The 13,576-nt window shown below is 34.3% G+C and overlaps 1 long non-coding RNA gene across 1 annotated transcript; it reads right to left on the reverse strand.

Annotated features, from left to right (window-relative positions):
• Positions 1–5,346: 5,346 nt before the first annotated feature.
• Positions 5,347–7,824, reverse strand: LOC132152354 (uncharacterized). The gene is made up of 2 exons (XR_009436494.1): positions 7,496–7,824; positions 5,347–5,815 (listed from the first exon to the last, which is right to left on the reverse strand). It is a non-coding gene; the product is annotated as an uncharacterized LOC132152354 (long non-coding RNA).
• Positions 7,825–13,576: the final 5,752 nt, after the last annotated feature.

The following is a 13,576-nucleotide window of genomic DNA, read 5'->3' on the forward strand; positions in this document are numbered from 1 at the left end:
TCACTCTCTGGACCAGCTCATGATCCAGGGTTAGTTTGCTTAAGAGGGATTCAGATGTGTTTAATATATATATATAATTAATATAGTTATTAATATAACCAAATTTATGTCAGTTATATAATATACAATATTATTTATTAATTCAAAATAATTAGAATAAAAAAATAAATAAAAATAAGTTATGTTAAATTGTAAAAGTTAAATGTTACATCAATTAAAACATTTATTTTTATTGTCATCTCACACATGGATCTGCATTCAATTAATTAGCATCAAACAAACAATATAATATTTTTTAAAGATAACTTATTAAACGAAAAGATGTACACAAATCAAGTACTTGAGTAAAAGTACAGATACATATAATAAAATATTACTCCAGTAAGAGTAAAAGTACTCCTTTTTTAATTTTACTCAAGTGAAAGTACAAAAGTACTCGATTTTTTATGTACTTAAGTAAAAAAGTACTGAAATTTTATATAGGCTACTTAATTAAATTTTATATTCGCACATATTTTTAATAATACTGCTACCTACTGCTCAAAATACCTGGGATTTTTTCCAAAATAACCACTATATGGAGTCAAGATATATTTGTGTTGTTGATATGGACTACGCTGATGAGAGTGATGTTAACTGTGAAAGTTTACACTGTGATGTACATGAGAGAAAACAAAGATGACCATCTGATTTTCACCAGTAAGAACAAAGTATTTTAAAGTTTGTTGTTTTACAGAACATCACAGTTAGGACTATATATGACATGATAATAAGGCCTGAAGTTAGGAAGAACATTTTAAAGGAAAATATAATTATATTTTCATAATGATTCTTTCAGGCCCCATACACACTTTTTATACCACGGAAATTCGTCCCCCACAGTTTTTCAGTCAAGTGTGTTCGCATAGAGGTTTTCAAGAGCTTGTGTAAATAAATATAGATTTAAGCTCAAAGAGACGGGATAGTCTGCACATGATTTGATATTTTATTCGGACCCAGAATACAGCGAGATGAACATCACAGAGCGCTGAACTCTCCTGCAGTGTGTGTTTCATTCATACTCGAAGCCGGAGGGCGCTCTCGCGCAGAAAGTCATATGAGGAAATTCCTAATATGGGCAGAAGCGTCCTGCTATCGCTGTATGAAAGCAGTTTTTACACAGAGTTTTGGAAACACGAAGACATTAAACATACGATTGCAACAATATATGGTTTTTCAAGTCATCTTCAGCAGGTGATAAATAAAGTATGAACAATGCAGTGCTGATTGACAAAAACATTTTGTAGTATATAAACAAATCATTATTATTTGTTATTGTCCAGCAGTTATAGATTTATAAGCCAATTAAAAGTTAGAAATTTGAGAAAAATTTAAGTTGCCTATTGTATCCACTACCAGTCAACAGTTTTTGAACAGTAAGCTTGTTAATATTTTTTAAAGAAGTCTCTTCTGTTCACCAAGTCTGCATTTATTTGATCCAAAGTACAGCAAAACAGAAAAATTGTGAAATATTTTTACTAACCTATTTATATTAACTGTTTTTTATTTGGATATATTTCAAAATGTAATTTGTTGAAATTTCAAAGCTGAATTTTAAGCATCAATACTCCAGTCAGACAATCCTTCAGAAATAATAAAAAAAAAATAAGGTTTCTTTGATGAATAGAAAGTTCAGAAGAACAGCATTTATTTTGAAATAGAAATCTGGAATAATCTGAAATAGAAAATTATGTCTTTATCATCACTTTTGATCAATTTAAAGTGAAGTGACGTGACATACAGCCAGGTATGGTGACCCATATTAAGAATTCGTGCTCTGTATTTAACCCATCCAAAGTGCACACACACAGCAGTGAACACACACACACACACACACCGAGAACACACACCCGGAGCAGTGAACACACACACACCGAGAACACACACAGCAGTGAACACACACACACACCGAGAACACACACCCGGAGCATTGGGCATCATTTATGCTGCGGCGCCTGGGGAGCAGTTGGGGGTTCGGTGTCTTGCTCAAGAGAACCTTAGTCATGGTGTTGCCGGCCTGAGACTCGAAACCACAAAAGACTCCTTGCTAAGTAGAAGTGTTCATTTCTATAATTTATTTTCCAAAAAACAAAAATTATGTTGACTGTAAGCTTTTGAATGGTATAGTGTATAATGTTGCAAAAGCTTTTTATTTCACATAAATGCTAATTTTTGGATCCTTATATTCATCAAAGAATACTGAAAAAAATACTCATGTTTTAAATATTGATAATCAGCAAATCAGCATATTAGAATGATTTCTGAAGGATGTGACACTAAAGACTGGAGTAATGATGCTGAAAATACAGCTTTGATCTCAGGAATAAATTACAATTTAAAATACATTCAAATAGGGGAAAAAATTATTTTAAATATAAAAATATTTCACAATATTACTGTTTTTTGCTGTACTTTGGATCAAATAAATGCAGGCTTGGTGAGCAGAAGATACTTCTTTAAAAACATAAAAAATATTACTGTTCAAAAACGGTTGATTGGTAAGCTATATAGATTAAAGAAATGTTATATAGCCTACATATATAGCATATATATATATATATATATATATATATATATATATATATATATATATATATATATATATATATATAATTTCTGTCCCCCTCACTTCTGAAAAGATGGCTACGCCCCTGGATTTTTTCCTTCTCAAACCTTGTCTGTGGTGTAAAAACACCCCTGGCCAAACAGGGTGCATCTCTTCCCACTTTGATCATTACTGTAGTTACCATTTTCTGAACATCACATCCTTTCTTTTCTCCCCAGATGTAATCTATCTCTATATATATATATATATATATATATATATATATAATTAAAATATTTGGACATTATTTATAAAAATTACCTCAACTTAGCACCAGCAAGCTTGTTAGCTAGACAGTTAGCATCAGCTAACAATATTTACTTATTTTCAGTACGGTTATGAATAAACATTCATGTCTGTCTACTCGTCTAGTTATTCCAAACGTTACTGTTGATAAACAATATAAAAACAGACGTCACATAGGGATGGTAGCATTTTAATAAAACTGTTAACATTACGGCAGCAGGGTATTTGAACGTGCATGAGTTATTGTATTTAATCTGTGTAATTTTAATGTTTGTTTTTTTATTTATTTTGTTTTTTTTTTCTTCCTAAAATTGATGTGTCTGCATCGTCTGCACTCGAGTATTTCAGTGGGCTTAAATAGATCACTCTTTACAACGGATTTAGTTCCCAAACAACTGACAATTTTGACCTAAATATGATTTTCAGTAACAATAATTAATCCAACATTTCGACATTAGTAACTTACTTTTAGCAACATCAGACGCTCACAAGATCTCCCGGTTCTTAGACTCGCACTAAACGGTTCATTTGAATCAGTGAGTGGTCGACTCCAGAACAGCTGCAATCGGATCATTCTAATTCGTAAACGAATCGTTTGGTGTGATTTGCGATCCGATTTAAGTTTATTTTGAAAAGACTCAGTTCGTTCATGATGAATCAAACACCGCTTCTGCGTGTCGGAGCACGTGATATATTATAGGGAGTAACGATATGTTTTATGAAATGTAGTGAAGTTAAAAGTACGATTTTATGCTTTGGAATGTAGTGAAGTAAAAGTAAAAGTTACTCAAAATAAAACTACTCCAGTAAAGTACAGATACTTGAAAAATTTAGTTAAGTACAGTAACGAAGTAAAGCTACTTCGTTACAGTCCACCACTGCTCTGAGTTGGCTGAACTTACTCCCGGACTCGTTTTTGGAACCAGCATACCTCGAGTAAGCAAGGTTTGGGTTAATCAACTGAGAGTTCAGGGTATATGTGACGGTAAGTTAACCTTGCTTTCTGGAATACACCGCTGGAGAGGGCAAGGCCAAAATAACAAACAAAAACAATCTAACTGGATAATTTAAAACTTAAACTTAACTAACAAAGAAAAGAGAAATAATAACAGAATGGTACCCTAACTCCCTTTCCTGGCCCCAAAAAAGAAGAAAATGGGGTTCAACAAAAATGGTGCCCATCTCCCCACAGCTTCCAAATAAAACCCAGCTAACAAGTAAGCAAGTATTAAAGTAACTAATAAATGTCAACAGTAGAAACACATTAAAAAAAAAACCGCTTTTCTGATAAATCATAACAATAAAGACTGCGTCTTTGGACATAACAAATGTAAAATAACACTAATCTTCACTGTATAAATTTAATTTTTAAATGTAATGTTTGTTCAAGCCACATAAGAGATTGCCTTTTGTTTGATTACCCTCAAAGGCATATAGTCAAAGCTTCAGATATTATTAAGATACTTCCACTTAAAGGCGAATGGACAGACAAAGTAGTTCTAGTTGTTTACAGATATAACAATCTGTTTATGAGAATACTCACAATGGTGGGCATTTTCATATAATTTTGCATGTTTGTGTCTATTCAGAGATTAAAAAGAAAGAAATCTAAACTAATTCACATGCTGTCTGCCCACATTCACAGAGAAAAATGTGTGACTTATAGACCAGTCATCTGTGACTGACATGCTCTAAGCTCACTTGAATGAGATCAAACAATATAAGTTTATGAGATTTGTAAATTATTGCATTCCTTTTTTATTCACAATTTGTACAATGTCCCAACTTTTTTGGAATCAGGTTTGTACTTATAGCAGGGCCCAGGGGTAGTAATAAAACCAGCAGGCAAACTTACTTGAAGTTGCATATCACACCTACTCCACAATGCATGGTAGCTAACAAATGATTGTGCTCATAAGAGCCAATAACAATCAGCTGAAATATGTTTGATCGGCCGGCAATACTGATCTTTGAGATTTGTTCAGGACATCCATAGTTTTGACTATTTTCTTTTTTTACTTGGTTAACCACATATTGCTAAATTATTTTAAAATATTTTAATGCTCATTTAGGATCAGGAAAGCATCTGAAGTCACTTCTCACATTCTGGACTGGGTGGGACGTGCTGTCATCAGACCTGGAAGAATTTGTTGTGCTTTGCCACAGGCGTCTACCTGTTTTTTTCACTCTAAAACTATCTGAAAATGTAGCAACATATGAGGAATTTGAGTGTGACCTGATGGCAAGCATCACTTCATGGTACTCTGGTTTTGGCAAGATTTAAACACTGCATACTGAAACAGTTTTGAGAGTTTACAGATATTTCATCTTGAGCCAGTAGTTCTGATGGCAGTTTCAGATTCAAAGTTGTTAGCTATTCGTTTCAATAAAAATGATTATACAGTTAGCATTTGTGTTTTGTTAGCAAGAGGCCAAAGTTATGTCAGACATTTGCGTAACATGTTTTGGTGTTTATTTGTAACAAGTTTACATGAAAGTAAACAAAATAAAATTGAAACAGTTTTGAGAGTTTACAGATATTTCATCTTGAGTCGGTAGTTCTGATGGCTGATAGCAGTTTCAGATTCAAAGTTGTTAGCTATTCGTTTCAATAAAAATTATTATGAAAGTAAACAAAATAAAATTCAAATGTTTTCAATGTTTTGTCTTTCTGTTCATTTCATTTAATCATTGGGTTGTTTACTCACTGCATATTTCTGGCATTTAATCATTCATTATATTGGACAATATGTCAACTGTTTCACTGTATGTATTTATTACACTGGAGAAAGAACCATGGGGATTTGGTAGTCTTTGTAATTCAAGGTCAGTCAGTTGCCTTGGAAGGTTAACTTCAGGGACTGCAACACCCTCCTCATGGTGACCACTTGGACCCTCCCAGTCGATTCCGTGCTCCAAATCAAACTAATGTAAGAAAAGAAAGTGTTGGTAATATCAATGCTGATCATATAGAATAGGGGTAGGCAATGCTGGTTAAAGGGCATTTCATTTCCGACATGTTGAGTGTGGGGTCTCTGTGGAAGTAAAGTGGCCTTTTCTGAATTAGTTTTTCCTTTCCCAAACGGGATGGTTTTCTAAATCATGCTGTGACAGTGATCCCTTTACCCTACCCCACCCCTAAACCCTACCCACACTCTGACGTGGGCAAATCAGGTAATGCTCATTTTGGAACCATTCCAGAGTCCTGATGTTCATGATAACTTTCGTTAACTATACATTTAGTAAATCCACTTAACTAACTAATTGCTCTGATAATGATGCCATCGAAATGCATTAAGCTTACTGCAAAAACAGAAGTTCAAAGACAATATTTGAAAGATGGCTGCATGCTTGTTTCTCTGGAGAATAAGGTCTACACTTGTATGTGCCATAAGGTAAACCACAATCTACTGGGCCCTCTGACCAATCATTGCAATCATTTGCAGAGGGCTCGTGGAATTGAACTGATTCATACAAGTCGTCTGAGAAACATCCAAAAAAATTACGAAGCTTTAAAATAGCATAATAGGGACACTTATTTGGACATTTTTCTTTAACTCAAGTACATAGGCTGAGAAAGTGGACTATGTACAGAGGACTATAAAATATCTTTCCTAAGGGTCCTGGCACAATATTTCTATTAGCCAGTACAGGGTGCCCAGTTTACCTTGGGCACCAGTCATTGACAATGCTGTGGATAATCCTGTTTTCTTAAGCAAGGAACACACCAAACCGACACCAGCCAACTAGTAGAGATGAAAGCAGACTGCAGAGTTGGCCACGTTGGCAGCATCTGGGTCCAAAGTTGCCCTAACACACCAAGCCGACAAATCATGTCGAATCCGCTGAAAAATAGGCGACTAGGACCAACGTCGGCTTGGTGTGTTCCGGGCTTTAGCCTAATCTGATAATGCATCTCAGGAGATACAAATATTTTAAAATACTGTAAATAACTGCATGACCAACATCTGACTTAATTTTATTCAACATCTTAAAGTGATAGTTCACCCAAAAATAAAAGTTCTGTCATCATTTACTTACCCTCATGTTGTTCCAAACCTGTATAAATGTCTTTGTTCGGTTGAAAACAAAAGGAAAATATTTTGAAGAAAGTTTTTTTCTACAATGGAAGTCAATGGTGGCCCAAAGAAGCCTGATTACAAACTTTTTTTCAAAATCTATTCCTTTGCATTCAGCAGTAGATGTAGCTTTGTAACAACCTGAGGGTAAGTAAATTATGACAATTTAAATTTTTCGGTGAACTAACCCTTTGTTACTATTACTATTAACCGGTGTATTGCATTTTTCTCCTGAAATCTAAAATCTTTGGGTGGGCATGTTGGCTTTAGGTCAAACTGACTAAACAAGTACATGTTATTTGAACCAATTCACATGACCCACATACTCCAAACAGATTCACCTATGATACTGACAACCATCTTGGATTAAATATTCTCTCGCATGCCTCCTACATGGAACTAAATATGTATCCTGTGGTGCACATTGCCTGTTTTTTGGCGTTAACTATCCTTTTAACACTGTATTCTGTAAAAACATTGTGGATTATTAGTTACACAGAAGTTCCCAAAGTTTAAGGGTACAGACCTGGAGGGAATCCTGGCCTTCCTTGTGATTTTTTCACACCATAACTGATGTGGTGATTGGTGCCTTTCAGTACGCAAAGTATGGTAATTCCAGCCATCTTTGAAGGACTGTAGATGTTGGTTTATGTGTGGAAGAAATGTCCAGTGCAGTGCATACATATGAAGTTCATTATCAGGGTTAAGCAGGCCTTCCCTCTCAAGGTTGGAGAAGCAATTGTAGAAAAGTTTTAACACTCCACCGAAAACATCCCTCCACAATCATTCAATGCTGATTAAAATCTAATACAAAAAAAGGGAAAAAAACATTAATGTTAATAATGAACACGTACTTGGATATTGTCATACATTTTCACTGACTTAATTTCTGTGTAACAATCCTAATACATATACATATATATATATACAACCCGAATTCCGGAAAAGTTGGGACGTTTTTTAAATTTTAATAAAATGAAAACTAAAGGAATTTCAAATCACATGAGCCAATATTTTATTCACAATAGAACATAGATAACGTAGCAAATGTTTAAACTGAGAAATTTTACACTTTTATCCACTTAATTAGCTCATTTAAAATTTAATGCCTGCTACAGGTCTCAAAAAAGTTGGCACGGGGGCAACAAATGGCTAAAAAAGCAAGCAGTTTTGAAAAGATTCAGCTGGGAGAACATCTAGTGATTAATTAAGTTAATTGATATCAGGTCTGTAACATGATTAGCTATAAAAGCTTTGTCTTAGAGAAGCAGAGTCTCTCAGAAGTAAAGATGGGCAGAGGCTCTCCAATCTGTGAAAGACTGCGTAAAAAAATTGTGGAAAACTTTAAAAACAATGTTCCTCAACGTCAAATTGCAAAGGCTTTGCAAATCTCATCATCTACAGTGCATAACATCATCAAAAGATTCAGAGAAACTGGAGAAATCTCTGTGCGTAAGGGACAAGGCCGGAGACCTTTATTGGATGCCTGTGGTCTTCGGGCTCTCAGACGACACTGCATCACTCATCGGCATGATTGTGTCAATGACATTACTAAATGGGCCCAGGAATACTTTCAGAAACCACTGTCGGTAAACACAATCCGCCGTGCCATCAGCAGATGCCAACTAAAGCTCTATCATGCAAAAAGGAAGCCATATGTGAACATGGTCCAGAAGCGCCGTCGTGTCCTGTGGGCCAAGGCTCATTTAAAATGGACTATTTCAAAGTGGAATAGTGTTTTATGGTCAGACGAGTCCAAATTTGACATTCTTGTTGGAAATCACGGACGCCGTGTCCTCCGGGCTAAAGAGGAGGGAGACCTTCCAGCATGTTATCAGCGTTCAGTTCAAAAGCCAGCATCTCTGATGGTATGAGGGTGCATAAGTGCATACGGTATGGGCAGCTTGCATGTTTTGGAAGGCTCTGTGAATGCTGAAAGGTATATAAAGGTTTTAGAGCAACATATGCTTCCCTCCAAACAACGTCTATTTCAGGGAAGGCCTTGTTTATTTCAGCAGGACAATGCAAAACCACATACTGCAGCTATAACAACAGCATGGCTTCGTCGTAGAAGAGTCCGGGTGCTAACCTGGCCTGCCTGCAGTCCAGATCTTTCACCTATAGAGAACATTTGGCGCATCATTAAACGAAAAATACGTCAAAGACGACCACGAACTCTTCAGCAGCTGGAAATCTATATAAGGCAAGAATGGGACCAAATTCCAACAGCAAAACTCCAGCAACTCATAGCCTCAATGCCCAGACGTCTTCAAACTGTTTTGAAAAGAAAAGGAGATGCTACACCATGGTAAACATGCCCCGTCCCAACTATTTTGAGACCTGTAGCAGAAATCAAAATTGAAATGAGCTCATTTTGTGCATAAAATTGTAAACTTTCTCAGTTTAAACATTTGCTATGTTATCTATGTTCTATTGTGAATAAAATATTGGCTCATGTGATTTGAAAGTCTTTTAGTTTTCATTTTATTAAAATTTAAAAAACGTCCCAACTTTTCCGGAATTCGGGTTGTAAAACTCTGGTATATTTTCTATCATATTATCCTTAAAAGCCATCCATAAAAAATCATCTCCTATTTGTCCGCATTTATTAATAACATAATTCATGACACTTTTCCATGGAATGTTGTCCTTGTTAAAAAACTTTTTTACTGTTTTAATTCTCATGCTTTTCATTCTCAGCCATGGATCTATTAGTCCTAATCCTCCATCTTCCACCTTTCCAATGATTGTGTTATATGCAATTTTAGATGGCTTACCATCCCAAAGAAACTTTAAAATCATAGTTTTTATTCTCTTATATACCCAAATTGGTAAACTAACGACACTTAAAACATACCACATTTTGGATAAAAAAAGAGAATTCAAGACAAGTACCTTCCCTTTTAGAAACAGTACTCTCTGTTTCCAAAAATTTAATCTTTTTTCCATTTTGTTTACAGTTTCGTCCCAATTTATTTCTCTAGTTTTAATTTCATCATATCCAAGTGAAATGCCTAAAATTTTTATATTATTTTTTTGTTCTTTTAACTGCCAATTTCTTTTTGAAATGTCCACTTTTCCCATCTTAATGTATTCGCTTTTTTCCTTATTTACTTTTGCACCCGAACCTCGACAGTATTTATCAATAATTCCCATAGCTTTTTCAGCACTATTAAAATCTTTTAAAATCAGAGTAGTATCATCTGCATACTGAAACAATTTTTGTTCTATTACATTGTCTTCTATTAAAAAACCTTTTATTTCTTTTTCTCCATTTATTGCTAAACCTAACGGTTCAGCAACTAAAGTATATAATAAAGCTGATAAGGGACATCCTTGTCTTATAGATCTAGATATTCCTATGAAGTCTGTTAAAAAACCATTTATTTTAAAACAGCTAAAAATATCTGTATAAAAACATTTCATCCACTTTATAAAATTATTACCAAAACCAAACTGTTGAATTAAATCAAATAAATATTTGTGCTCAACTCTGTCAAATGCCTTTTCTAGATCTATACTGATTAAAAAACCATCACTCTTTTTCTCTTTTATGTACCAAATTAAATCTCTAATGCTTGTTACTGTATCCACTATATCTCTTCCTAATACGCCATATGCTTGATTAGTCGTAATGATGTGGGGAACTACTTTTTTAAGTCTATTCGCTAAAATCTTGGTTAATATTTTATAATCTGTGTTGAGCATACTTAATGGTCTGTAATTTTGCAAATCATCTTTATTCCCTTTCTTTTTATAAATTATTTTAATCATGCCCTTCTTCATACTCTCACTCAATTGTCCATTCTTAAAAATGGCTATGAAAAGATCTTTCAAAATAGGTATTAAAACATCTTTAAAAACCTTATAAAATTCAGATGGTAAACCATCTAAACCAGGACTTTTCCCATTACTTAATTGCATTATAGCTTCATTTATCTCCTCTTCTGTTATATCACTATCACACATTTTTTTATCATCCTCTTTTACTTTAACTTTGATTTGATTTAACAAAAATACTTCATCCTCCTCATTAACTCCCTTTTTCTTAAATAAAACACCAAAAAAATCCTTCACCGCTTTTAAAATCCCTTCTTTATCTTTTATATTTTTACCTTCCATTGAAACATTCTTTATTAAATCAGCTTTTTGTCTAGTCTTTTCTGCATCATAGAAAAACTTTGTACTTCTTTCCCCTTCCACTGTATTCCTTATCTTACTTCTTATTCTAGCACCCACACATTTGTCCTCTTCCACTTTTTTGAGTTTCTCTTCCAATATTACTATTTTCCTAATATCCGTATTTCCTTCAGTTATCTTTTTCATTTCATTTTCCCATTCTTTATTTAGTTCCCTTTCTTTAGCTCTTTTTGCTTTCTGTATTTTTTTAGAACATTCAATAGAAAAACTGTTGATATCTGATTTTATATTGTCCCACCACACACATATTGCTTCATCATATAAAACATCATCTACACTATTAATAATTAGATTTTCCATTTCCATTTTATACAATTCGTTCTTTAAAAGCTGTGTATTAACCACCCATACACCTGGTCCTCTCTCAACTCCACTAAAATCCATCATTACGTATAAAAAATCATGATCACTCCCGCTATACATTTTATAAAAAACTTTTGAAATAAAATGCTCAAATCTTCTGTCACATAAAATGAAATCTATTCTGCTTTGTTTTAAAATTGTATTTACCCACTGTCTTCTCGAATATTCTCTTTTGACTCTGTTTCTATCTCTCCATACATCTACAAATTTATGTTCAGCCATCATACATTTCAATTCTTTTCTTCCAACATCAGCTCTATACACCATAAAATCTTCAACATCTATTCTTTCTAAAACAGTATTAAAATCTCCTATAACAATGACATTCTTCCATCCATTAATCAAAACACTCAATTCTTTAAAAAAAGTAACTCTTTCCATATCTTCATTTGGAGCATGTATATTACATATTGTTATTTCTTCTCCCCTATCCATAATTTTAACAGTTAAAATCCTGCCATTGTTATCTTTAAATAAAACATTCGTTGATTCTACTACTCCCCTTCTAATTAGTATTGCCAAGCCTTTTTTCTTATTTAAGTCATTACTGTACCATATTTCTCCATCCCAACATTTTTTAAAATCATTAACTATTGTTTCATTCCATCCAGTCTCTTGTATACATAAAATATCACTTTGTTTTGTTAAATTCATTATATTTTCAAACTTCCGCTTAGATGACAACCCTCTAACATTAATGGAGACCAAACATAAATTACTCATAATGAAATAAAAGAAAAAACACAAACCAAAACAACCCATCATACATATGCGGTCTCTCTTAATATCTAGGAATTTAGATCTACTTTATCTTCATTTAGCCTTGCTCTGTCTTCTCTTCTTAACTTTTGTTTCTTTAATACTTGTTTAATATTTATTTCCGGTACTCTTAACATTTTACGTCTTCTGTTCATAATGTTCGATATTCTGCTTTCAAGCTCAAGGTTAATTTCATCAGTTTCCTCATCGCTTACCTCCTCTTTATTCCACCCAGCTGCAATTTCACTCGTTGTTGCACATTCCTTTTCTTTCATTTGTCCATCATTAGCAACAGTTTGATGTGTCTCAGTCTCCATTATATGCACTTCAATTTCTTTATCTGCGTTGTCCTCTCTCCTCGTGGAGTCCTCCTTTCCTTGCTTACTTAAATCATCAGAAATCCCATTCACCTCCTGTGTTTCATCTTTCCTTCTATTTCTGCTTGTCTCCTCCATGTGCTCCTGCACCTCTATCTCCATTTCTGCATTGTCCTCCTCTTCAGATTCACACGTACACCTCATCCATGTCTTTTCACAGCTTTGGCACCGCGGGGCTTGGCAGTCCCGCGGAAAATGCCCCTGTTCCAGACACTGCAGGTATATTGAGGACAGTCCTTTTTTTCATGCTCTGTGCTTGCACATATTCTGCAAGTCTTTAGCTGGCCGTCATGAATTACCCTGAAGTATTTTGGTCCCTCCTCTGTGTCAAATCTCACATTGTATGGCAGAGTCACAATGTCCTGTGGGAATCTTACTCTTAAAAACCTTGTTCCATCTGCAACAGTGGTGCCAGGATAATATCTCCTTCTTAATGGGAGAATAGGATTTACACCCCAATCCACCAGTTTTTGAACGATTTCATCTTCTTTTATGTAGTTTGGCAAAAGCAAAAAAGAGACCATTCTTTCAGTTTTACATAGTTTTTTGATCTCACAAAACTGTCCATCAATCAGTAGTCCATCTATTAGCTTATCACAATCCATCTCATTCTCCATGGTTAGTTCATAGTCAAAATTACTTTTTTTCCTCAGTCCATACAGCTTTCCAAATCCAGTTTTCTCTTCCACTGCCTTTATTATCATCAGCACAGATATTTTCTCTGGATCATTAACAGTCATTGTTAGCGTTGCTTCTTTTTTGTAGTCTCTCTGATATTTCGATTGGCTTTTTATCTTTTTCATTGTCTCATTTCTTTGAACTGCTTCTCGTCTTCCATCAGTATAATTGCTTGTTTGTTTACCTTGACTTGTATATAGCTCTTCTGTTCCTCTACTCCTTGCATCCAT

This window comes from Carassius carassius, chromosome 11, assembly GCF_963082965.1.
Source record: "Carassius carassius chromosome 11, fCarCar2.1, whole genome shotgun sequence".
NCBI lineage: Eukaryota > Metazoa > Chordata > Actinopteri > Cypriniformes > Cyprinidae > Carassius > Carassius carassius.